This window comes from Narcine bancroftii, chromosome 1 (assembly GCF_036971445.1).
Source record: "Narcine bancroftii isolate sNarBan1 chromosome 1, sNarBan1.hap1, whole genome shotgun sequence".
Taxonomy (NCBI): Eukaryota; Metazoa; Chordata; class Chondrichthyes; order Torpediniformes; family Narcinidae; genus Narcine; species Narcine bancroftii.
Genome location: NC_091469.1, coordinates 425,751,935 through 425,773,612, shown reverse-complemented (window position 1 = coordinate 425,773,612; position 21,678 = coordinate 425,751,935). Strand labels below are relative to the sequence as shown.

Here is a 21,678-nt window from a genome sequence, read left to right as displayed (position 1 = left end):
TAATATACTTCTCCGGTAAACTGAATTTTTGCAATACTTTGAACAAATAATTCCATTCTACTCTGTCAAAGGCCTTCTCTGCGTCTAAAGCAACTGCTACTGTAGGTGCTTTATTCCCTTCTACTGCATGAATTAAGTTAATAAATTTACAAATATTGTCTGTTGTGCGTCTTTTTTTGATAAATCCAGTTTGGTCTAAATTTACCATTTTCGGTACATACTCTGCTAATCTGTTTGCTAATAGTTTATCTATTATCTTATAATCTGTGTTAAGTAAAGATATTGGTCTATATGACGCTGGTGTGAGTGGATCTTTCCCTTGCTTTAGTATTACTGTAATTATTGCTGTTTTACATGAATCTGGTAAGCTTTGTGTTTTATCAATCTGGTTGATTACTTCCAGGAGGGGCGGAATTAACAAGTCTTTAAATGTTTTGTAGAATTCTATTGGGAATCCATCCTCTCCTGGTGTCTTATTATTTGGTAATTTTTTTTATTATCTCTTGTATTTCTACTATTCCAAATGGCTCTGTTAATTTATTTTGTTCCTCTATTTGTAGTTTTGGTAGTTCAATTTTAGTCAGAAATTCATCTATTTTCCCTTCTTTCCCTTCGTTTTCAGTTCGGTATAATTGTTCATAAAATTCTCTAAAGTTTTCCTTAATTTCTTTTGGATTATATGTAATTTGTTTGTCTTTTTTCCTTGATGCCAATACCATTTTCTTAGCTTGTTCTGTCTTAAGCTGCCATGCTAGGATTTTGTGCGTTTTTTCACCTAGTTCATAATATTTCTGTTTTATCTTCATTATATTCTTCTCCACCTTGTATGTTTGTAGTGTTTCATATTTTATTTTTTTATCCGCCAATTCTCTTCTTTTAGTTGTATCTTCCTTCATTGCTAATTCTTTTTCTATATTTACTATTTCCCTTTCCAACTGCTCTGTTTCCTGATTATAGTCCTTCTTCATCTTGGTTACATAACTTATTATTTGCCCTCTCATGAATGCTTTCATTGCATCCCATAGTATAAACTTATCTTCCACTGATTCCGTATTTATTTCAAAATACATTTTTATTTGTTTTTCAATAAATTCTCTAAAATCCTGCCTTTTAAGTAATATGGGGTTTAATCTTGGAGGGATTCTTGGAGGGATGTCCTCTAACTTTACTGTCAATATTAAGGGTGAATGGTCCGATAGTATTCTAGCTTTATATTCTGTTTTTCTTACTCTATCTTGCATACGAGCTGATAACAAAAATAGGTCTATTCTTGAGTATGTTTTATGTCTAGCCGAGTAATATGAATATTCCTTTTCCTTTGGGTGTTGTTTCCTCCATATATCCAAAAGTTGCATTTCTTCCATCGATTTAATTATAAATTTGGTTACTTTGTTCTTTCTGTTAATTTTTTTCCCAGTTTTGTCCATATTTGAATCCAAATTCAGTTTGAAATCCCCTCCTATTAATATGTTCCCTTGCGTATCTGCTACCTTCAAAAAGATATCTTGCATAAACTTTTGATCTTCTTCGTTAGGTGAATATACATTGAGTAGATTCCAAAACTCCGAATATATCTGACATTTTATCATTACATATCTCCCTGCTGGATCTATTATTTCCTCTTCTATTTTAAATGGCACATTTTTACTAATTAATATAGCTACTCCTCTTGCTTTTGAATTATACGATGCTGCTGTTACATGTCCTACCCAATCTCTCTTTAATTTCTTGTGCTCCAATTCAGTTAAATGTGTTCCTTGCACAAATGCTATATCAATTTTTTCTTTTTTTCAGTAAATTTAGCAGTTTCTTCCTTTTAATTTGGTTATGTATTCCATTAATATTTAAAGTCATATAGTTCAACATAGCTATTTTATACTTTGTTTATCTTCCCTTTCCGTTTCTCCATCATTACCTTTACTTCTTATCCATTTCTGTTTTCTTGTTTTGAACCCTTTATAAGACAACATTCCTAAAACATCAAACATTTTCCTTATTCTCCTATTTAAAACTTCTTTAGCCCCAATCTCCCCTTCCCCTCCTGAGTTGTCCTTTATCCCTTGTCGGACAACCACATCTCCCCTCTCCATTTGGATTTGCGAATTCACTCGCAAGCGTCAGCTGATTTTGCAGTGACCGCAACTCCTCCCCACCCAGCCCCCCCCCAGAAAAGATTTCACTTTTCATATGTAACACTCTTTTAGTTCCCTCCTTATTCCCTCTATTCCATTTCCTTCCCTTATTAATTCTTGTCTATACTATCTATATTTTCCTCTAAATACGGATACATTCATGTATGCACATTAAACATATACACACATATACCTCTTTACCCACATACATATAAATCGTGGTCATTTTTACTCTTATTACATATCTTCATCTCTCTGGTTGTTTTGTAGTTGTTCTGCAAATTTCCTTGCTTCCTCTGGATCCGAGAATAGTTTTTTTTCCATAAGATCGTTTTCGATGTATTGAACTCCTTTCTCTTCTTCAGGAGTTCAAAACTTATGTGTCTTTTTAGTTCGCAGTCTTTTGTACTCTCATTACACGTCTTCATCCCTCAGTCTATTTTGTAATTGTTCTGCAAATTTTCGTGCTTCCTCTGGATCCGAGAATAGTCTGTTTTGTTGTCCTGGAATAAATATTTTCAATACCGCTGGATGCTTTAGTATAAATTTATACCCTTTCTTCCATAAAATCGCCTTTGCTGTATTGAACTCCTTTCTCTTCTTCAGGAGTTGAAAACTTATATCTGGATAAATGAAAATTTTTTGCCCTTTGTACTCCAGTGGCTTGTTGCCCTCTCTTACTTTTTCCATTGTCTTCTCCAGTACCTTTTCTCTTGTAGTATATCTTAGGAATTTTACTAAAATAGATCTTGGCTTTTGTTGTGGTTGTGGTTTAAAGGCCACTGCTCTATGTGCCCTTTCTATTTCTATTTCTTGCTGTAGTTCTGGACATCCTAGGATCCTGGGGATCCAATCTTTTATAAACTCTCTCATATTCTTGCCTTCTTCATCTTCCTTAAGGCCCACTATCTTTATGTTATTTCTTCTGTTATAATTTTCCATTATATCTATTTTCTGAGCTAACAGTTCTTGTGTCTCTATAACTTTTTTATTAGATTCCTCTAATTTCTTTTTTAAGTCCTCTACCTCCATTTCTACTGCTGCTTCTCGTTCTTGCACCTTGTCCATTCTCTTTCCCATTTCTGTTAAGGTCATATCTATTTTATTCATTTTCTCTTCTGTATTGTTTATTCTTCTTCTTAAATCATTAAATTCTTGAGCTTGCCATTCTTTAAATGACTCCATGTATTCTTTAATAAGAGAAAGTATATCCTTTATCTTGCCTTTCCCTTCTTCTATTTCACTGTACTCTTCCTCTTCCTCTTCTTCTTCCTCTGGGTTGGCCATCTGTTGTTTCTTTGTTGCCCTTTTCTTTTCTTTCTTGTTTTCGTTGTCTTCTATGTTCTCCTCTTGCTGCAGGTGTTCTGCAGCTGTCATTGCCGGCTGTGGAGATCGACTCCCCAGCTGGTCACCCCTCCCATCGGTGTGATTTTTGCATGCGTATCGCGCATGCGCGACTCCTCGCGCATGCGGTTGCGCACTTTTACTCGGCTCAGCGAGCCATTTTTGTAGTCCAGTTTCTACTGACCTGAGGGAGCGGGTTTCTCTCTCCACCGCGGGCCTCTTCGAACAGGTAAGGCCTTCTCCTTCTTCTTCCGTTGTCTTCCTCTCTTCTTACTGTTGATTTCGATTTTTCTTTTTTCGTCGCCATCTTCTTTCCACCTTTATACTCACTTTTCTTTAATTTTTTATTTTTGTGCCTTTGTGTTTTCCTTTGTTTTTTCCGACTTTTCTGGAGAGGGCTGGAGTTCACCGTCCGGCCACTACTCCATCACGTGACTCCTCCTCCATTACGGTTATTGTTGTGTCGTGGAGGGTGGCTGTTCATGGTCCTCCTGATGTCCTTCATCTTGTCCACGTTGAGACTCGTGTTGTTACTCTCACATCATATCACGTGATTCTTCATCTCTTCTCTGTCGGGTGACTCATTGTTATGACTAACTTGCAGTTGGACTACTATCAACTATGGTAGATGGGGCACCCGTGTCTAAAATTTGGATATCGGAGAAACAGATGGTGGTACTTTGTAAATGGAATGGAGTTCTTTTGGAAAGCAGGTGGGAGGAATCATTGTTGTAATTACTGGAGGAATCTTTGACCTTGTAATGGATGTTGGTGAGTAACTTGTATCTTGTAAAGGAAGGGTTGAAAAGGACAGTTGTGTAATAAACAGCAAAACTGCTTTGGATAAAGATTAAAACCAAAATTGATGTTTTCCCCCTCCAGAATGAGATAGGGTAATTGAATTGGAGAATAAGGAGGAGGCACTGAAATTTCCTGCACATAATGGAGAAATAAAGGTGTAAATGAAAAGCTCCAACTATTTAGTATTCGTGAAAAATTGTTATTGGGAGAAATTATGCTGGGGAAAAAAAATTGAATCCTTTGTTCCAAATATATGGAGTATTGAAGTCATTTTACCCCCCAATTTTTTTTAGACATACAGTATGGTAACACAAACCTAACACCTCTCAATTACACCCAATGTACCTGCAGCCCAGGTATGTTTCAAAGGGTGGGCGGAAACTGGAGCCCACACTTCATGGGAAAACCCATGCAGATTTGGGGAGAATGTACAAACTCCTTATAGACAGCATAGGATTCAAACCCCGATCTCGATCGCTGGCGTTGTAACACTGTTGCTCTAGCAGCATTGCACTAACTGCTACACTAACCATGGCACCCCATCTTTTAAGTTTGGTTGTAAATGTTACCCCACTGTGGTGGGGTGAGTAGGAGCAGTAGACCACTTAGCCTGACGTTAGTAGGGAAAATGCTAGAATCTATTATGAAGTATTTAGAGCATCAGGATTGGGCAGTTCACATGGATTTGTGAATGAGAAGTTCATTCATTGTTGAATGTTGAGTTTTGAGGATGGTAGCAAGTAAAATATACAGTGCAAAATCAGTTGATGTGCTGTATTTGAATTTTTAGATGCTTTGATATGGTACCATGTGAGATAGTTCAACAAAGTTAAATCTGAGGGTTCAAGAAAAGATTAGGAATAAATTGGTTATTTTTTTGATTGGGCAGCTGTGACAAACTTATAAACCAGAGTTATTTTCAATCCATATGACTGATTTGGATGAGGGGGATAAAATATAACATGGGCATCAATGTGAACTGGGAGAAGAATGCTCAGAAGTTCTGAGGAGCTACAAATAAACTGAGTGGACAAGTGGATAATTCATTTTTGGCAGGAAACAAAGAGTAATTTTAAATGGTAATTGTAAGGAGTTTGGTGTTCAGAGGCATCTGCATGCATGTGCACAAAATCACTAGTAAGCAACAGGAAGGCATTGTATTGGTCTTGTTGCAAAATGATTTGAGTACTGTGCAAGAGTGAAGGGTCCTTGCTGAGATGAAATAGGTCTGGCTTAATCTAGAATATTATACAGATCTGGTTTCCTTACCTGGGAAAGGTACGTAAAGCAGAAGAATTGCAATGTTCTAATCTCATTGAAACATACAAACTTTCTATGGAGTTAAATGCAAAAAATGGAATTTTCTTTAGCTAGGGTATTTGGAATTTGGAATTGTTGAACAGCAATTCAGGATGGATGAGAAAACATCTTTTGAAATGGTAATGATTCTTTGGAATGAGCTGTCAAAGAATCTGTCAGGACAGAAAACAATTGATCTTTGAATATTTTGGGGGGGGGGGGTGTAGATGTGAGACAGGTTAAATGCCATGACTTCAGTTGAGTACTCTTGGATGTGAACTTTGTCCCTAAAAGACCAAGTATAAGGAACTCTATCCTCGATCGTGTTTTTCTCCAGTCTGCTCAGATCTCTCTGAGTCTCTGAAGGCCCTTCTAACCCCTTTATCATGATTAATTCATTTGTTCTTTAAGCAGGAACAATCTCCAATTGCTGAAGGATGATCTTTCTGCCTCTACCTGTTCAGGACTGGCTTCTGAAGAAATAGCTGTAAGGCCTAGTGATCCAGGAGTGGATCAAGAAAACACACAAACTAGCACCATATCTCATGAAGGAAACTTGATATTTTACAAAAATCACCTTAGAAGATTCCAATCTTTATCTTTTTTTAAAATAGGATTATGGTGATACACAACAGTGATTTAGCAGTGGTTCAAAAGTAGCAATGGAATTTCTGGAACAAAACATTTTTCATTGGATTATCAAAATGGACATTTTTGAAAAATAAGGCTGAATGATCAGAAGCTGTGGTTCTGGTAGATAGAAATTCTCAATCTGTGGTCTTCAATTGCAGCGCCAATATTGGCAGCACATAATTGGATATGATGAGCGGAGAGGTGAGAATTGATTTTTGGCTCTGTTGAAGGAGACTGCTTGGAGAAAAGTAACGGAGAGGAAGGGAGGGAGTGCTTTAATGGAAACTGGGAAAGTAGATGTTAATGCCATCCAAATGGTGGGTGTCCAGACTGAAGATTAGGTGTTCCTCCAATTTGTGGCTAGTCTCAGTTTGGCAGTGCATGAGGCCATAAGCAGGCATGTCAGCAAGGGAATGGGACAGGTAATTGAAATGGGTGACCACTGAGAGATCCACGCAATTGTGTCGGAGAGAGCCGAGGTGCTCTACAAAGCGATCTCCCTGTCTGCTGATTTGGAGGAAACCACAATGGGAGTACCAGATGCAGTAAAAAAAACCCTGCAGATTCATAAGTGCAATGTTGCTTCAGTATGAAGGACTGGTGGTGGTGAGGGAGGAGGTGTGGACACAAGTGGAGCATCTCGAGCAGTCACAGGGCAAGGTGCCTGGGCATTGGTGAGGAGGGAGGAGTAGGCGAGGGTGACATGGAGGGAGTGGACCCTGCGGAAGGCAGAGAGGAGAATGCCTAGTTTTTTAGCAGAGGAGGATGTGTTGGACACGGGGAATGGTGGGTGAGGACAAGGGGAATCCTGTCGTTGTTGCTTGTGGGGGCGGAGGAGGCCAGGACAGATATTCAGGTAATTGTGGGTAAGGGCCGAGTTGATGGTGGCAGAGGGAAAGCCACAATATTTGAAGGATAACATCTCCGATGATGTTTCATCATTCACTTGATGACTGTTTCTTCATCAGGTATGCTGAACATCAGATGGACTCCTGAATAAGATGGGGGAAGGAAATAGGAGAAAGATAGGCCAGCAGGTTGATAGGGGGATGTGAAGAGAAAGATGTTCTCTGACAGCAGAAAGGAAGGAAAGGGGGTGAGGGGTTGAAAGAAAACAGTCCAGGGGATAAGGTACAGTAAGAGAATGGGAAGAGGGGTTATCAAAAGTTGAAGAAATTTATATTGATGTCTCATCCTGGCAGTATGCAAGGCTATGGACAGAAATATCTGTGGGCAATTGAAGTGGAAGACCATTGGGAGGCCTTTGCTGTGGCAGTGGATAGAGTGAAGGTGTTAACATACTTGATTTTTCAGCTTTTTATACTGTTGGATAGTTAGGCCTACGAGAGCACAATTTTCCAGGTGCAGTTAGACTTCACAAGGATGAGATCAGTTTGGTTATGGAAAAGCTTGTGTGATTTGCTTTCTTTTTTTAAAAAATATTTTATTTTGATTTTTCAATGTTAAGCAGGAGAGTACATGATTGGTTGTTACAGACTGTCATTTTTATCCAGTGTTTTACTTGTATATGGCACTTCTCCCTCCCCCATTCCCACCCTGCCAACCCTCCCCCCAAAAAAAAGAGATAGATGTGATATAAAACAGAAAAGTTAGAAAATGAGAACAAAGAGAAGAAATAAGAGATTGAATGTGGTGTCAGCATTTCCCATATGTGTCCATGGAGACTATGGGGCCATCCTTTGTGTCGACACTTTCTTAATCTATTTGTTAGCAGTTCTCTATAAACATTCTTGTTGGGTGGCTACAGTTGTGCTCTGTATATTCCAGATATGGTTGCCATATTTGAATGAAGGTGCTGTGTCAGTTCCTAAGGTTATAGGTACTCCTTTCCATGGGAATACAGCTATGCTTCTCCGTAGCCCATTTGTTGATAAGAGGAGGGGAGTCGGACTTTCAGGTCATTGCTATGCATTTTTTTTGCTATGGCCAGGGATATAAATGTGAATTGAATTTGGTCACTTTGTAGCCTTTATCCACAAGATTCCCTAGTAGATATAGTGTTGGGTTTGGCGGGAAGTTACCTTTGTTATTTTGGCGAGTGTGTTTGGCCAAATCTTGCCAGAATGTGGCTACCTTTACACAGGACCAGGTTGCATGAAGAAATGTTTCTTGCTTCACTCCACATCTGAAGCATGTTTCTGTCACCTCTGGTTTTGTTTTTGGATATTTTGGGGTGTTAGGTAGAGCTTGTGCAAAAATTTGTACAGAACCATTCTATATCTAGAGTTAATGATGGATGTGATGCTGTCCTTGCACCAATCTGATCAGCCTCTTTCGTCAATTGTTATGCCCAGGTCTGACTCCCATCTTTCTATTGAGATATATATATATATATATATATATATATATAACTCTTTGTTTTGGGCTAGGAGTACGAGTACATTCTTGATATAAATTTAGATGCATTGCCCTGTCGAAGCAACCTCTCGACCTCACTAGATGCAGGTGGGGTCATCCACCTGTCCTTCAGGGATGATCTTAATTGGAGGAAACAGTGAAAGGTTCCAAAGACAAATTGTATTTGCCCCTTAGCTGCTTGAAGGACATGAGTTGTCTCCCTTCGTAGCAGTTGTTAATATATTGGATCCGCTGTTGGTTCCAAATCCCCAAGATTTTGTTGCCCTTGTTCCTGGGCATCAACTCATTTTGAATCATTGGTACTTTAGGTGATATTTCCACTTTTTTTGCTGTGCTTTCAATAATTTCGTACCAAATTTTGATCGTGTTTCAGTACAGGATTGCCCTTTTTTTGTTATTGATTTGGGATCCATTTTGATTTGGGGGATCCTCCCCCATTGATTGTAATCCCATTTACACCCAGGTAAAGAAGGATGCGAGGAACCTCGACTGGGCTGCTAGATAGTATTTCTTTAAAACAGACAATTTTAGCCCTGCCAGGCTGTAGTCCCATGTCAATTTCTTTAAGGCTATTCTGGGTACTTTCCCATTCCAAATAAATTTGCTTATGTTGCCATTCAGCTTTTTTAAAAAAAAGATGGAGGGAGAAGAAATGGCAACGATTGGAAGAGGCATTGAAGACCTGGCATCACCTTCATCTTTATGCAGTTGACCCTCCCCATTAGAGTGATGGGCAGATTCCTCCACCTCATCAGATCTTCTTCGATCTTCTCAAGCTTAGGGGTGTTAGTTAAATTTATATAGGTTTTCCAAATTGTTATCAATCTTTATTCAATGGTACTTTATGGTTCCTGTTTACCAATTAAAGTTGCTTTTTTTTTTGGTGCTCTTCATAGTTAAATTTATTCAGTGGCATAATATTACCTTCCTCTATATTGACCTTGTTGTTCGATATTGTACTATAGTCCTCCAATGTGGCGAGCAGCTTTGGCAAGGACCTGGCTGGGTCTGTCAGGTACAACAATACATCATCTGCCATTAAGTTTATTTTGTACTCACATTGACCCACTTTGAATCCCTTTATCAATGGATCTTTTCTAATAGTCTTTGCCAATGATTCAATTGCTTGGACAAACATCCTTGCCTACAGGATCTATGAGGGGGAAATATTGATTTTTGCCCATTTGTACTGACTTTTGCCCTTGGATTGCCATACAGCATTTTTACCCAGTTGACAAACACTTCCCAATAACTTTAAAAAGGAAAGGCCATTCTAGCCGATCAAAGGCCTTTCCTGCATCCAATGAGACTACTATACTTGGATCTTGCTTTGTTTGCACCAAATGAATAATGTTGAGCAGCTATTTGTTGAGCAGCTTTTCCTGATAAAACCCACTTGATCTGGGTTTATCAGTTTAGGGAGGTATTGATTCAACCTGTTGGCCAGTGCCTTGGCTGTTATTTTGTAGTGATGTGGGTCTTTGAGGATTGCTTTGTTGGGTCCCTGTATTTTGGGTATCACCACAACAAAGGTTGTTGAAAAATACTTTGGGAGAGTTTGCAACCCTGCTGCCTGGACCACTATCCCCATTAATAGTGGCATTAGTAGGTCTTTAGATTCTTTATAGAACTCGGGGGTGAAGGGAACCATCCTCTCCCGGAGACTTATTTGTTTGTAAAGTTCCCAGAGCCTGTTTAATTTTCTGCTTAGAGAGTGGGACATCTAATTCCATCTGGTCTTCTTGGACCAGTCTTGCCAGGAACTCCTCAATTTCATCCATATCTCTTGGTGCCTCAGATTTATATAATTTTTCAGAATAAGTTTTGAAGGTATTATTAATTTCTTTCAGGTTGTGTGATATTGAATCCGACCCTGATTAAATCGCATTAATTGTCTGTTGAGTTTCCTTTGCTCTCAGTTGCTGTGCCAATATTTTCTGTGTTTTTTCACCTAGTTCACAATATCTTTGGATTTCAAGAGCATTTTTCCACTCTGCATGTTTGCGGAGCATTAAATTTAAGTTTCATGTTTTCCAATTCCTGATGTTTCTCATCTGATCCCGATTTTGGTATCCTTTTTCTAATTTTGTGATCTCCTGTTCTAATGTCCCTAACTCCCTTAGATGTTTTCTTTTGATACTATTAGTGTATGAAATTATCTGCTCTCTTAGGTAGGCCTTTTGTGTGTCCCCATACTAAAAATTTGTTATCCGTTGAGGGATAGTTAGTTTCACAGAACAGGGCAATCTGTCGTCTTACAAAGAAGCAGAAGTCTGGGTTTCTCAACAATGTAGTGTTAAAAAGCAATCTATATGCATTTGCCTGATTTTCAGGTATTGTTATCTGTAAAGTTAATGGTGAGTGATCTGATACTAGTGTTGCTAAGTATTCCAGTTTAAGGACTCTATTCTCCAAGTGGGCAGACATCAAAAAGTAGTCAATTCTAGTGTGGGAATCTTGGGACTTCAAGTAAAAGGAATAGTCCCTGGCCTGTAGGTTCCTCTGTCTTCCACATGTCTATCAAATTTAATTCTTTCATGAAGGCCAGAGTTGTTTTTGCCACTGTCTTTGTTGTCTTTCAAGAATGGGGTCCAGGCAAAAGTTTAGGTCTGCACCCAACAATATATTCTGCGTTCCCTCTGTCACCTTCAGGAAAGCATTTTGCATAAACTGCTCATCATCAAAGTTTGGCACATAAAGGTTTAATAGTGTCCATGGTTCTGAATATAGTTGGCAGTGCACCATTACAAATCTCCTGGCTGGATCCCTCACCACTTATCACCATAGGGACCCTTTTGTGTATAAAATTGGCTACTCCTCTAGCTTTGGAACCAAAGGAGGAGGAAAACACCTGCTCCACCCAGTCCCTTTTAAGTTTGTCATGTTACCTCTTCTTCAAATGTGTTTCCTGTATTTAAAAAAAATATCTGCTTTCAGGTTTTTGAGGTGAGCCAGGTTCCTCTTCCTTTTTATGGGGCTGTTCAGGCCATTCATGTTAATGCTGATAAATTTTATAGCCTTATTCATTTGTGTTTCTATATCTTATCATTTCACCTTTACAGCACCCTTGTTTGATAGTCATGAGTGACATTCTCATCGTGGCTTTCTGTCATTCATGATCTCTCCATGCCAACGTCCACATCAGCCAGAAAAAAAGAGAAAAGAATGAAGATAGACACAAAAGTAGCATTAAACCCCCCCCCCCCCCCCAAAGAAACCACTAAATAGAATGAAATAAATGTTTAAAAACCCCTGTATATCAAAGTTAGCAAAGAAAACATTCAAAATAATCCTATCTTCTGCTTGGCGCTGCTTCTCCTTACTCATGCGCCATTTCCCCTCTTACTGCAAGTCTTCTCATGTGCCTTCTTTTTTGCTCGATCTACACTGCAGCCGTGTGCTGTCTCTTCCATCTCGAACTCTCATTATTTTTTCTACTTATAAATTTTTGAAACTATGAAAGATTTTTAAAAAATATACATTTCCACATTCCCTCTAACAAGTAACAGAACTTGTCAAGCCCCAGTTACCTTGTCCATTCATGTCCATAATTATTTTAATTGACTTTGTAAGTCAATAATTGTAAAACTGTTGTGGCTGTAGTGAACCCCCATTGTCTTGTGGTTATTTAGACCTTGTGTCCATAGTTCCTTCAAAGGGCTCAGTTTAGCCTGTGCTTTGCAGGTCTATACATTTTCTGGTAGCTCCCATGCACATCGCATAGCTTCCTGTGGCTCCTTAAAATGCTTCCTTTCCCCTCCAGGAAGCACGACTTTTAAAGTAGCCAGGAACAGCATTGCATATTCGACTTTTTTGTGTCTTAATATTTTCTTGGCCTGGTCAAACTCTCTTCTTTGCTTTAGCAGTGCAGACCTTAGGTCAGGAAAGAACATCAGTCTTCCCCCAACCCCGGAATTCCACTGTCTCTCCTGTCTCCCTTGACCTGGTCATTGCTGCCCTTCGCACTGTTTCCCGGTCTCGGCTACTGATGAACTGATCAGAACTGGTCTCTGTGGTTGATTTGGGGTGGGGTGGGGACCGAATGTCCGATGGGCCCTTTCTATGGCTAGGCGACCTCTGAATCATTCCCTCCCCAATACCTCGGAGATCCAAGAACTCCACTGGGCCCTTCCCTTTCTTCCTCTCTTCCAGGCCCAATAATCTGATATTGTTACACCAATTATAAATTTTCTAAGTATTTCAACTTGTATGTCAGTTGCTTTTTCTCAGTGACCTACGCGACATCTGTGTTCTCTAGTTTTTCTTCCCTGTCCTGGACGTCCTCCATCTTGCCTTCTAGGATCCCAACTCAATTTGTCAGGGTCCTGATTGAAGCTCGCAGGTTGAGCAGGCCTTCAGAGACACCTTTCAGCCTGTTATCTAATCCAGACTGCAGATCTGGGTTGCCAGTGACTGTACCATTGCCAGGATATCTTTGGCGGGTGAACCTGATGTTGCAGGCTTCGCCTTCTGCACGAGGCCCCGCCATTAGCTCAGGAACCTGCAGGTTGCCAGCATCAAGTGAATTTTCACTCTGTTTCCAACGTTTCTGGGTAGTCCTGCTCCTCAGTCGCCTACCTCCTGCTCTTGCCCATATTGCCTCGGTGTGGGTAATTGGAATCTTCTTATTTGGACCGATTTTTTTTTTTTCTTCCTCATTTTGAAGCTTTTTAACGGGAGCTCTTTTTGGCACATCCTTCCAGCTTTACAGCATCGCGTGACTCGTGTGATTTGCCTTCTTGACCTTTGGAGCAATAAGACATCTTATAGTACCATTTAAGGAACTGCTAAAATTAGGACAGCTAAAATGTTATTGTTTGTTGCAATGGAAATAAAATGCAAGAGTAATATTTCATTATTGTTGGGCATTGATGGCCACATCTGTGTGGTATTATGTTAAGTATTAGTTTCCTGAAAGGAAATCCAAGCATTTGAAGTGGTTGAGGTTTACTGGACTTATTGCTGATGGCAAGTTGGTTAGGCAGGCTTGGCCTGTATCAACTACAGTTTGTGTGGCTTGGTGTGACAAAAATACCTAAAAATTTGTTCAAGATACCATGTTCATGGATTGTATAAAAACAGACTGATGAGTCGGCATACAGGAGGGAAATTGAGAACTTGGCTAAATGGTATACCAGCACCCTCGTATGTCACCAAAACGAAGGAGTTGACTGTGTACTTTAGGAAGAGAAAACCAGAAGTGTACGATCATTGGGGGATTGGAGGTGGAGAGGGTGAGCAAATTTAAATTTCTGGGAATCACTATCTCAGAGGACCTTTCCTGAACCCATCACAATGTCATTGTGAAGAAAGCATGTTGGTGTCTCTTCTGCAGGAGCTTGTGGAGGTTTGGTATGACATTGGAAACCTTTATCTGAATGTCTGTAGTATTAGAAACTAGATTAGTGAGGCATAAATCAGTACCCAGGCATTTAGTGGCCATCACAGAAACATAGTTGCAAGGTGGGAATGATTGGGAATTAAATATTCAAGGGTAACAGGTAGTATGAAATGATAGGAAGGCAAAGGAGGTGGTGTGGCACTCTTAATTAAGGATGACTTCATAGAATGCATCCATGATAGCTTTCTTGAGCAACATGTTAAGGAACCAACAAGGGAGAATGCAATTAGATTTAGTATTGTGCAATGAGATAGGTAAAATGAACAATCTAGTAGTTAGGGATCCTCTTGGAAAGAGTGATCATAGTATGATTGAATTTCTCATGCAGATGGAGGGTGCAATAGATAGATCTAAATCTAATATATTATGCTTGAACAGGGGAAACGACAACAGGATGAGGGAGGAATTGGTCAGTGTGGACTGGGAGCACAGGCTAGATGGCAGAACAGGTGAAGACTTTCAGATTTTTTTTCACAGTGTTTACCAAAAATATATTCCCATTTAAAAATAAGGGCAGTAAGAGAGGGAAGAGCCAGCCTTAGTTAACTAAGGAAATAAAGAAAAGTATAAAATTAATAGCTCATGTGTACAAAGTCACCAAGAGTAGTGGGAAATTGAAGGATTGGGAAAACTTTAAAGGGCAACAAAGGTCAATGAAATGAGAAATTAGGAAAGGGAAGAAGGATTATGAAGGTAAATGAGCACAGATAATAAAAAAAAACTATAAATATATAAAATGGAAGAGTGGCTAGAGAATGGGAAACTGATATTGAGTAATGAAGAAATGAAGGCATTGAACAGTTATTTGTGTCAGTCTTCAAGGTCGAAGACTCATCCAGCATGCCAAAGAATGGTATTTGCGATATGAAGGGAGATGAGGTCCTCAATTAAATACTTGTTTCAAAAGACACAGTAATGAGCAAACTAATGGGTCTGAAGCTGGACAAATCCCCTAGTCCCCAAATCCTTGGGTATCACCAATATCTCTGAGTGGAAAGCTCTTCAAAATATAGTGGACATAGCTCAGTGCATCACAGGCAAAACTCTCCCCAGCATCAAGGAAATCTTCATGGAACACTGCCGTAAGAGACAGCAGCAATAATCAAGAATCCGTACTATCAGTACATGCTCTGTACTTGCTGATGCTCTGAAGAAAGAAATATAGGTGCCATAAGACTCATACCTCCAGGTTCAGAAACAGTTGCTACCCCTCACCATTAGGCTTTTAAACAAGAAAAGTCAGAGGGCCTTTTATGGTGAAAACCCATATTATTGTCTCAACTTTTTTTTAACCTTTTACGCTGACAATCTAAAAAGCTGATCCCACAGTGTCTTTTATACAAAGCTGAGTCAGGAGCTGACTTCCAGAGCTGAGGGAGGCAGGGCGAGTGGTGCAGTAGTGCTTCCCACCACTGTGATGTCAAACTTGTGCACTGAGAAGGGAAAGCGCTTATACTTGACAATGGTGATCAAAGAGCAGGTAAGAGCGCTGGTGGAGATCTGTGCAACCAGTCTTGGGACCCGGGCAGACCTACTGCGCAACGTAATAGCCTCTTAACTATATGGGTTTTTTTAAATTTGTGCTCCTGAGTCATGGGCCGATGTCATAATCATGACATCATCAGCCCTCCCCTTTACAGCCACTTTCAGTGGGATTTATTTTATGGAGGAGGTGGAGAGATGATGCTCTACCTTTAACTGTGCCCCTCTAGGTGGATGGAAGTTGGAGCGTATTCCAGCAGTCCATCCGCCTTCAGCCTTTCTATGGAGGTAACTGCAGCGATGTAAAGACAGAGAATCTGTCTTTAAATTTGCCTTTTTTTTTGCTATAAAAGGGCCTTGAGACTCATTTGAGGACTCTTGCTTTGAACATTATTTATCACTGAATATTTATTTTTTTCTTCTTTATATTGCGCATTTCTCCTTTTTGAATATGTATCTTCTCTGGAGGACAGTTTTTTGTACTGTGGATGAGAAGACATTCTGCCTGGCTGACAGGAAATGGAATCTCAGGGTTGTATATGATGTCATCTGTGTTTCCTGACAATAAATTTGAACTTTGAGTTTAGAAGATTGAAGAGGTACTTGATTATTCTGAGAGATCTTGGAAGTATGGTTTGGAACAGATGTTTAATTTGGGGGGGAATCTCAAACTAAGGTTATCAATTTTTAAAAAATAAGGGATTGCCCATTGGACATGATTTTTTTAATTTCTGAGGATAGTGACTCTTTAGAGCTCTCTTCCTCAGGTTGATGGAAACAGGAACTTTGACTATTTTTAAAGCAAAGGCAGATGCTTATTAAGCAACTGGTGAAAAGTTACAGGAGAAGATTGCAGTGTATGCAGAGTTGAGGTTATAGTGGGCTGAATAGCCTGTTCTTGTACTTGATTTATTCCAGATATTATTTGGTTATTGAATCAGAAAAAGTTAGCTGTTCAGATCCAAATAGTCTTTATTTGAAGAGTTTTTTTCTGCAGAGACTGGTTTTGCATGTTTTGGAACAAGAGGCTTGCCTCAATGTTGTGGACTGGAGAGCATTAGCAAAAGGAGCATTTGAATGAATTTGGATTGTTTTTGCCAGAGTGTCAGAAACCTGATAAATATATATAAAACTGAGTTGGTATTTTTACCAGGGTGGAATTGTTAAATACTAGAATACTGGGCTTGGGGAAAAGTTTAAAAAAATGTGTGAGACAATTTTTTTAACACAGAATATGGAAAGTGCTACCAAGGGAAATGGGAGTATGGATATGATAGTGGCAGTTAATAGGCACTTAGACATATGAACAGACAGGAAATGGAAGGAGACCAATTGTGCAGGCAGATAGGATTAGTTTGATGTAGTGGTTGGCACAAAAATAGGCCAAAAGGTCTGTTCTTGTGCTGTACTGTTCTCCAGTTCAGTAAAATGGAAGTAAACAGTTAAATCTGCCACTGACATGAAGATGCACACAAAGCTTTGGACCTCATTGCTAGCTATTTGGTGGTATTTGGAAAAGTTAATTTTCAAAAAGTATTAAGCGTCTGCTCAATTTCAGTTGTACTTGGCTTTATTTTAATTTTAACTTTCAATTTTTGGCAGCAGAAGACTCCACACAGTGTTCCCCCACAATTAAAATGCTGACATAGTAACCCAAATATCGCTCTCATTCCATTTTGAGCAAGTTATCCAAACAATCAAGGCTTTTCAGTTCTGCTGTGTAACTTCAATTTATCATTTGTTTTAACTGCAATATCTTGGCTCGCACTTTAATCTTAGCTGATGTCTTGTCCAACAAATGGAGTGTCAAAGTATTCTTACTGGATTAGAGAGCAAGGGGTAACTGGGTGTGCACAAATTTAATCTTGTGATTTTATCTTCAAGTATTTACCCAATCGCTCTTGATAATTGTTTTTGTCTTTTTATTCAATGCATTGCAGGTCATCGCAGCCATCTGTCCTTAACTTTTGTGTTATTCTTTCAAAATCCCACATAATTTTGAATTCCCCCATCAACTTTTCAGTATTCATGTTTATAAAAGTGAGTGACCTCAGCTTTTCCACTTTTTGAAAACTGAGGGCTCTCATCACATTTCAATAAATTTCCTCTATATCCTCCCAGGATCTTAAAATGTTTTGCAATGAATGATCAAAATTTGAACAATTCAGGTGGTTATGTACCATGGCTTGTAAAACAGGAAGCTATTGTTCCTTATGGCTATGCTTCATAAGCCAATATTTTTTTCAAAATTCCTACGACCTTTTGCACATAACTTTTTTTTTGTGCCCTTATTTTCATCTCAGAGAAATTTAATTACTCCCCTGAGTATTGTGATATGATACTTCAAATGCTGTATTAAAATCCTTGTATTCATACAATCTACAGACATTCTCTGCCTCAATTATTTAAAAGATTAATGTTATGTATGTAAATATTCAGTGATATAGCCAGGGGACTGCTAAATAAGTTGGAAAGATCTCACAGTTATCGGCAAATGACCTTGTTCCTCCCTTAACCTCTGTGATATGAAGTAACTAGTGTTATTGGATTTCCAGGTGTAATTGGAGAATGCATATTTTTTTTAAGATGGGAAAAAAATCATAAACTAGTTCTTATAAGCAATTATTAAATTTGTTTAGATAAAGATCTAAGGTGGTGGATGTTTCTTTAAGCACGAGGAATAATGTGGATAAATGTGAAGGAAAAACGAAGGCAGACAATTCAAATTTATTGTCACATTACATACAGGATATCTGATACTTTTTTTTTCTCTTTTCTTCTTAACTAAGCTGTACTCAAGGAAAAGATATGTATACTAAAATATAAATGTAAATGTAAACAAAGAAATAAATGTAAGCAAACTGTGCAAACCAGAGAAAAAAAAATTAGTGTAGCATGTGTGCTGGGACCTCTGATACAACAGGTTCTTCTTTGGCTTGGCTTTGCGGACGAAGATTTATGGAGGGGGTAAAAGTCCACGTCAGCTGCAGGCTCGTTTGTGGCTGACAAGTCCGATGCGGGACAGGCAGACACGGTTGCAGCGGCTGCAGGGGAAAATTGGTTGGTTGGGGTTGGTTCCTCCTTTGCCTTTTGTCAGTGAGGTGGGCTCTGCGGTCTTCTTCAAAGGAGGTTGCTGCCCGCCAAACTGTGAGGCGCCAAGATGCACGGTTTGAGGCGATATCAGCCCACTGGCAGTGGTCAATGTGGCAGGCACCAAGAGATTTCTTTAGGCAGTCCTTGTACCTTTTCTTTGGTGCACCTCTGTCACGGTGGCCAGTGGAGAGCTTGCCATATAACACGATCTTGGGAAGGCGATGGTCCTCCATTCTGGAGACGTGACCCATCCAGCGCAGCTGGATCTTCAGCAGCGTGGACTCGATGCTGTCGACCTCTGCCATCTCGAGTACTTCGACGTTAGGGATGAAAGCGCTCCAATGGATGTTGAGGATGGAGCGGAGACAACGCTGGTGGTGATAATTGGGAAGGGTTTTCTTGGGATAATTCAATGCTGATCCACAGGAATCTCGATGATATTGTAGACTAGTCACCATATGCAAACACGTTTTGTGACTTTTAAGAAGATGTATCATATGTTGGCCTTCATTACAAGAGTTATTCAGCAAGGATGTCTTGCTGCAATTGTATGAAGCATTTGTGTCATCAAAACTGAAATATTAGATGTTTGCAAACAAAATCAAACCAACAGTAAAATGGGATTTTGCCAAACTAGTACCCAGGTATGTCAACAATATTTTAAATGTAGGCAGTTCACTTTTTATGTCCAGACTATCCCTGGTGAACAAATGCGTGATTTGTGTACACTCGTGAGTGTGATTGAGCTTTCATATCATTAAATCCAAATGCTTGGCATATGTACTTTTGTTCCTTTTGCAGTTTCCACTTTTAATCACTCTGTATCATTATATGAGCCTGTGATGCCATTCTTTATCAGAATATGTTCTTGTGGAACCATATTGAATGATTTTTTTGTGTGTATTTTCTGAGTTATGGACTAAATCAACTCAAGGACATTTGTAAAAAAAATGGAAACTGTTACCCATGGACTGAAACAGAACAGTAAAGGATGGGGAACTTTATTTTGGTTCATATTTGTCTTTATTTTGGTTCATATTTGGTCTTGGAAGTTCAATTTCACATGAGGTGCAGCAATCAAATTATTTAAAAATAGAAAGGAATTACTTTTAAAAATGAAGTGAACCATTGAGATTGGATTGCATGGAATATTTGTTATTGGGCTGAGAGAGCATATTTCAAAAGAATAAATATGGCAAAGACCAAGCCAGAGAAAAATTGGGAGAGAGAATTAAACATTTGAAAGGCTTAAGAAAAGGTGAGATAGGAATAGAAAAGGGTAATATGTTTAAACATTTTGGTGACATTGAAATAAATAATGTAGCCACAAGTAAAATTAAAGAAAATGCATGGGTTGAGATGAGAAATTAAAAAGCAGAGCATCCATTGGAATAGTAAAAATGGAGAGATTAAAAAATTGTGACTACCCTAGTATATAAATTTGACTTTCTAAAATGTCACAGAATTAATTAAATTGATGTGTTAGGCAAAGGGATAAAGGAACAAAGCACCTGCAATTTATTAATGCATGGTTATTTTCTTCCTTGCTCGTTAATATTAATATCAACCAAAAGAATGAATCCTGGTTAGATGAGTGGGGGGGAGGTTTGAGCAGCTGTGGGTGACCCAAAAAATTAGATTTTATTGATAAATTTATGACAAGAATGTGCAGCAGTTTTCTGAAGACAGATACATCATTCCACAAAATAATGCATTCAATCAAAGCTTTTCCTATATTACCTCATTGAGTCTTGAATAGTGATGACCTATTAGGTAGAGGTGTAGAATATTCTACCTCATATACCTGGCATGTGGATACATACTCCTCAACATATTCTCATCATAAGGTCGAGCAGATACTGCCAAAGAACTGGTGAGTTTGCAGCCATCTTAATTCAGAAGCACTGGGAGGAAGATCCAGAGGCCAGTTTAGTTTACTGGGCACAAAATCAAGAAATAGCTGAATGCGCGAGGGGAAGACTATGAACCACTGCCAATCCTCTAATGCTGAATGTATGCTTTGGAATTGATCATGGGGTTGGCAACTTGTAATCCTGAAGTGTTTCCAACTGTCTATGGTCCAATTAAAATAGGGACAGCATGGGAAGTACAGTGGCTTTTTGGACACAGAGGGAAAACCCTCTTGCCAGGATATTTAAAATCTCGAAAGTTGACATTTGGCATGTCTTTCTCAGTTGTCTTGGCTTTGAGTACAGGAAACAGAGTTATTTTGAGGAGCATATGTGATTATTCAATATGCATGATAAGATTTAAAATGAGGTGTGAATGTTGATAATATTTGGTGAAAAGTATTTTTCACCATTTCTTCAAATTTGAGAACTTTCTCTGGACAAAGAACAAATAGCAATTGGTATCTTTCAAAGAATAATCTTTTATTTATCTCTTATCACTCATGAAGAAAAAAAGTAACAAATACTCAGGTCAAGAAGCACTTGTGGAGAGCAAAAACACAATGTTTTTGGGTGATAATTCATCCTCTAAATACTTTGAGAAGTGTTCCAAGAATGTGATGTACCTTGTTTGCCATATATCAATTGCAAATACAAATGCACTGGATTTTAACTGGGAACAGCATGGATGCAGGGTTGCTGAATGCGTGAGGGGAAGACTTTTGAGAGGTGATCAGAATGTCTATATTTGTTCAAGTAAATAAGAATTACAGTTCAAGTAGAATTTTTGAGGAATTTCTTCCCATGGAAAATGGACTTGAACTTTGTGGGGGGGGGGGAGGAGGAGAGCATTCAGTTCATATCATGTCAAGTATAAAATTCTCATACTGCATCAATAATTGAGCACAACCTTGGTTTTCCTTACCATTCTGCTCACAATTATGTTTTTGCTCTAAATGGTTGACGCTAATTTAAAAAAAAATAAAAAAGTGACTATAAAGTTGTTAAATACTGTACCAAAATAAATTTGAATGCTGATAAATTCAGTATGTTACTTTTCACCTGCTTTCTTTATTTTGATAATGAACTCTATTTCCTTGCCTGGTATCACCTGCCACTCACAATAAGGCAAGCAAGTGATCTGTGAAGTTGGATGAGGAGCTGTAGAGACTTAACGATCAGGTCCTGCCTTGGAGATGCGTAA

General features: G+C 38.8%; 1 protein-coding gene across 8 annotated transcripts in view; it reads left to right on the top strand.

The window, feature by feature from the left end:
* tent4a (terminal nucleotidyltransferase 4A) overlaps window positions 1-21,678 on the top strand; it is a 116,612-nt gene that overhangs the window by 43,568 nt on the left and 51,366 nt on the right. The window contains exon 1 of one of the 8 annotated variants that reach the window (XM_069914189.1): window positions 15,645-15,759. The exons of the other annotated variants lie outside the window; for them this stretch is intronic. The gene's annotated coding sequence lies outside the window, so the exon portion shown is untranslated. Of the gene's footprint in view, window positions 1-15,644; window positions 15,760-21,678 lie in introns of those variants that run through there. 8 annotated transcript variants of the gene reach the window in all.